Source organism: Streptopelia decaocto (genome assembly GCF_964273445.1).
Source record: "Streptopelia decaocto genome assembly, chromosome: 1".
Classification (NCBI taxonomy): Eukaryota; Metazoa; Chordata; class Aves; order Columbiformes; family Columbidae; genus Streptopelia; species Streptopelia decaocto.
The window spans coordinates 100,533,923-100,539,922 of record NC_138663.1 but is presented as its reverse complement, the minus strand read 5'-3'; positions in this window follow the sequence as shown (position 1 = coordinate 100,539,922).

The following is a 6,000-nucleotide window of genomic DNA, read 5'->3' as shown; positions in this document are numbered from 1 at the left end:
ACAAGTGGCATGAAAAGGCTTTACTTTCTCTTTTTGTGAGTATTTGATGAAGTGGTTAAGTGCTGATCATCAGCATACTGGCTTTTCTAGCACTTGACTCTTCCTGAATGTTCTTTATCAATCCTAACTTAAGGCTCTAGGTCCTTAAATACCTAAAAACTAGATGATGCGACATGTGTTTCATCTGAGCACTAATTCCTTTTGAAGGCTTTTCACAATCTTTCAGGCTTAGCTTAGGTGAACGGTCGGTGTGAGACGTCAGAAAGCAAAAATCCCACGTTTCACGTTGAATCCCCCACTAAATACCACGGGTACCATTTAATGGAATAAAACCCAGTGAAAACCCACACACCATTCACCCCATTAAAGCTAAACCACCCCCCGCTGTACCCTTCGAGGTGTCAGTGCCGTGAGCCCCATGGGGAGTGAGGAGCTGGGAGATGGTGCCCACGGGAGCTCCTGCCGGCCGGGAACCCCCCTTTCCTGTGCCAGTGCAGTTGCTGGGGGACAGGGCACCCCTTTTTCTGGAAACCTCTAACGATGCCCTAAACAGAAAGAGAACTAAAAACCTATCGCACAAGCTGGCATATTCTCCAGTTCTTCAGAAACCTCCAACTGCTTAAATGAGGTTGAATTTAAGGCCTTCACGGCTTAAAGAAAAATCAACAGCTTATCTTGATCTGCCTAGAGTCAAATTTATTTTATCTGGAGAAACTTTTGAGTGAACTTTTTAAAAAGTACCTTGACCAGTCTCAGATTCGTTCCTTTCCAGCTGTAGAAGTTAATGCCTGGTCCTTAATTTTTTTTTCTCTTTTTAAAATGAGGAATTTCCAATAAATGCATCATCGGCAGAAAAAAAATCTGAACAATACACACGTGATGTGAGCAGCCATAAAGGTGGCTTGGTTAGAAGGGAAAAACACTGAGCAGAAGATGATGTCTGCTGAAAAACTGATGGAGAAAATGCATGCCAGCCTGGGAGCTGCGAGCCCAGGCAGCAGAAGCATCCCTGAGAAGCACAGCCAGCCTCTTGGAAGCGCAGCTGGGCACCTTGAAGCTGGGGAGACAGCCTGTGGTACCCTCAGTAAGTGCAAAACCAAGGAGCTGTGACGGCAACTTATTGCCTGAAAAGTGAAAAATATATTGGAAAAAGCGGAAAATATCATCAGAAAGCAAGAAATGGTAACTGCCATGGGCTGTTCTATCTGCAAGAATGGGAAAAGCGCCCCAAAATAAAAATTGTTCAGAGAATAAAAATCGTCATGTACATCATGTATTGGCTGTCCCAGGTAAAAAAACAGAACAGCACCTATCAGCTGCTAGAAGTTCTGGTGTCCTACAGCCTCTTATGTGTTTCTGATATAAAAAACAACTTTTAATTTTTATCCAAAGTAGAGCCGCTGTCTGTAAGAACTTCCCATGCTGCATGTACTTTCCCTTTCTTAAAAAGGTCTGGGTGAACTTTCTACAAGACCTCGAACCTTTGCTGGGGCTGCCTGGCTGACTCAAAACTCTGTGACACAAATCATCAAAGGGAGACTCTGCCTGTTGTTTTATTGTTCCCCGCCCTGAGCCCATATCTGGGGCCGGTTTGGTTTGTCCTCGCACCTCTGGGATGGTTGGGTTCCTCTCTGCGATCAGGTTGTCCTCCACTCTGGGATGGTTTGTCCCCTTGTGAAATGCACTTGCTGCCATGTACACACATGTAAGTCATCTGTTGTATCTGTTGTACTGATAAGTTTGCTTCATTAGCAGTAACTTTGTCATAACCTGTAATGTTATATATATACTTTGCTGCTATAATTTATTGCTGCCATAATTAACCTCTGCTACATTACTGATTGTGGCTGTACGATTGCTTACTGATAATACTTTGTAATAGCTTGATATGCCTATATATTTGCTTTCTTAATCACAGGTATACTTGCTAGTGGTGATTTTTGTGGTATTTTATAGAATCATAGAGTACCAGGTTGGAAGGGGCCACAAGGATCATCTGGTCCAATCTTTCTTGGCAAAAGCACAGTCTAGATGAGCTGGCCCAGCACCCTGTCCAGCTGAATCTTAAAAGTGTCTGATGCTGGGGAATCCACCACTTCCCTGGGGAGATCATTCCAATGGCTAACTGCTCTCACTGTGAAAAATTCACCTCTTGTGTCCAATTGGAATCTCCCCAGGTAATCTGCAATACAAATTAGAGGATAAAGCCTCTATGGCCTTGTGTATTACAAAATCCTATGAACACAGAGTCATAATATTTATACACCTTCAGATCATGACAGCATGTTACAACTTAAGTCACCCAAGCCCAGCTCTTAAGCTGGATGCAAAACAGCCAGGAAAGAATAAGGAACAACACGCACAGAATTCTCTAATATCAAAATATAGCAATTTATTCAAGACACTGAATATGATCTGTTGATTCTCTCCTTAAAACAAATGAGCTACAATACACAAGGTGAATTTGAAGAAAGTGTGGGTGGGGGAGAAACAAAATAAGGGTTGATGTTGTTTCAACAGAACCTGGGAAATGCTGAAATGAGAACCAAGTCTGGCTGCAAGTCTGACACAGACAATAAAAACTGCAGAAGCCAGAATTCAGAATTTCAGTGAGTGGCTGAAAGAACATTTCTGCAACTGACAAAGAACCACATCTTTTAAAAAGGCAAAAGGAGGGAAAAAAAAGGAGGAAAAATTAAAAAGGGAAAAAGAAAAAAGAAACCCAAAAACAAAGCAGACCCTTACATTTGACAAAGTGCACTTCACTTGGCTCTAAAATTATCTATTTTTTCTTTTTTTTTTATTAAACAAATTAAAAGGAAATTTCTAAGATGTAGCATGGGGTTAATGTGTGTATAACCCTGTAAATCAGGCCCTTTAGTGCCCCATAAGGGACCCAGTGTTTTCTACATAAAAGATTCAGTATCCTTCTAACCCACAGAGTCGAGCAGTTTTTTATTTTCATTTCAAGGCCAGTTCCAGACAGCCAGCAATGACAAAAATCCAGTCAGCCTCTCGATGGTTTCACCGTCCTGTTTGGTCACTTAGCTTCTTCGATTTCTCTTCTGTTAGAAAGAACTAGAAACAGAATTGTCAAAAAATATTGTTACGAAAAAAACCAGTCTCAAGTTTGCTGGCCTGTTGCTGCATGTGGTTCTGGTGCAGGCAGCTGCAGAACAGCATCAATAGCCCACAGAACGGCATCACTAGTCCAGGGGATGCTGCCACAGCAGAGGGGGAAAGCAAGAGCTTCCCTGTGGGCAGTTCGGCAGGTCTGGGCTTAGACATCCACCTTAAGTCCAGCATGGAAAAGTCCCTCTATCCCCGTTGCCCACCTCCTGGAGCAAGCAGCGCGCTAGGCTAAGATTAGCCTCTGCAGCTACATCTTCTGCCTTCCTTCCTAGCTGCCCTTGGCTGATAACAACCTACTACAGTATTTTTGAGGATCTTCCAGTCTCTAGGGTCTTGGGGAAGGGAAGAAAGGTCAATTTTCTTAGCTTTTCACATACGCTGCTTTCACATCTGATGGTCTGTATAGAAAACTCCCTGGACCAGCAGCTTCTCTCACACAGTCTTCGCCAGCCAACTGATTTTCGGCTTCTTACCTCCGTGCAGGTGGGCAGAGGAAACGCGGTGTTCTGACAATATTGAAAAAGGAAAAAGAAACAGGCACCATGGACACTGCTGAGTTATCTACAGTAGCTATGGTGGGAACAACCACGAGACATGGGCTACGTAGCCAGGCGGCCACATGGCCATCGCTGCGCTTGGCCTGAGCAACCTCATCTCTCTGAACCCCACGGTCTGGGCCATGAGGGTGTCACTCGAGGGACAGAGTGAGGCCAGGGCCCCATCCCACTGCCCTCCCCCGCCTGCAGAACGGGGGCTTCTGCATGTTAATTCTCAGAAACGCCACCCAAAAGCAGCTTAGGAAGTTAACCGTGTATGTGCAATGATTGTAACCAAGTCATCGACCCAACCATGCTTTATAAAATCACATTAAACCTTTGTATTCAAATTCAAGTCTCTCTTTGAACAAGTACTTTTTTAAAAAAAGTAGTACCTTAAATGAGTAGGTACACGTGGTTATTATAAAACAGTGCAAAACTGCCAGGTAATCATCTACAGCCCATGCTCTTGGAGCAGAAAACTAAAACCAACACATAAATGCATTTAACACCAAAAATAAACCTTGATACTTTCCAGTGTCCAATTCTTTGATATAAATTATGAACGAGCCTAACTCTCTGTAATAAACAAAATCCCTCATAACTGTTTTCACCTCAGGACTGAGTAACTTTTTTAGGAATTATTTATTTTCCTTCTTGAGTTCTTGTTTTCAAATGTGTATCTTTAAGAAATGCAGCTGAAGCTGGCAGCGGTTAGTTCCACTGGAAGGATTAAGACACTGTGCAGATGCAAGCGTAAAGAGAGGAAAACACAGGAGAATAAATGAGCTACAGATTCCATAATGATGCCATGATGATTGGTGGGTCTTGCACCATCAGTTCAGCGCTAGGGCTCTGGTTTTGGTTTTGCTCAGATCAAATCCCTTTAGCAGCTGTGGTCAAACCAAAGGGAAGATCTTGCATTACAGAAACAGAGACTTTGGTCAGGAAGGTACCACACGATGTCAAGGGAGTTCTCTGCTTGTTTTTCTTTCTCTAGCCTGTGGGCCAGAGAGGACACTTGTTTGATTCAGCCAGTTCTAAGGATTTGTCTAAATAACGGCTGCCACCACCCCAAGGTTCCCCCACAGTTTACAGCAGCTTCAGTAAACTCTGCCCATGCATCCTTCTTTGCATCCATCATTTGCTCTCAATGTCGTCATCAGGAGGCATCCCTGCAGGTGTCTTGCTTGCAGAGGAAATCATGTCCAAAGTGGATAGGTGGTGCTTCCCGTCTTTATTGTCATTCTGATCGCTTCACCCACTGGAACTTCATAGCAGTATATATGTTGAGATATAATTTATATGTCTTTTATCAGTCCTCACCTAACGGAGAGTTCTATGTTGTCTTCTGAGCACTGCACTGAGGACACCCTCATGGCTAAACCTGCCTGGGCTGACAGTGAAGCCTCCAAGTGCAGATCCAGAACTTTCCTTGTAGCAGGCAGGACTAGTAGGCTGAGGGCAACGGCAGCACCACGTGCCGCCCGATGCCATGGAAGAGCCGGCTTCCAGGTGTGTGCCAACCATGGATGGACAGGAGCTTGGCAAAGTCTGCTCTTCAACAATGTGACAGATGCAGTCAATAAATCTTGGTCCAACTGGTCCCATTAAGTCAGTGGTAAAATCCCAGTGACTTACTGGAAGAGAAAGAGCTGAGTGGGATGAACAGCGGAGGACAGCACTGCTCAGCAGGGCCACAGGCAGCCAAACCCATGTCCTGTTTGACGTTCAAACTACTGCTAGAGGAAAGAAGATACGTAATCATTTTCTCCTGGTTCCTAAGGATAAATGAAAATATGGCCTCAAGAAAATGAATGCTATGTTTATAGTCTCAAACTTACGAATCCATTTTAATAAGTGTACATCACCAAACAGCCACAAGAATGAAGTGAGACTACGCAAGTGGCTGGCTGCTGGAAGAGGACTCTAAGGAAAGGACTGGCACTGATTGTATCAAATGGCATTTTCTTCTTACAGCACTTTGAGAGAGAAGAGAAAAAGGATACTGCACCTTTCATGTTCCTTGGACTCTGTGTCACTCTTTTTGCTTGAATTACACACCTGGTCTACATTTGGTGGCCATTTTAGGCTTTTAAAACTGTTTAACATAAAAAATATTTTTTTTCCAAAAATACACTGGGTTCTTTCTGTTAAAAGTCATCTTTCTCCTGTAAAAATCTTCCCCAGCACTGCATTCTTATATAAAGCACTTATTACACAATTTGCTGAAAGTGCCCTTGAGACGCTAAGATCTGAACCATGGAGGATTTTCTTTTCTTTTAAAAGGAGAGAAAGAAAGGAAAAAGAAGAGAGAGAAGAGAGGAGAAGC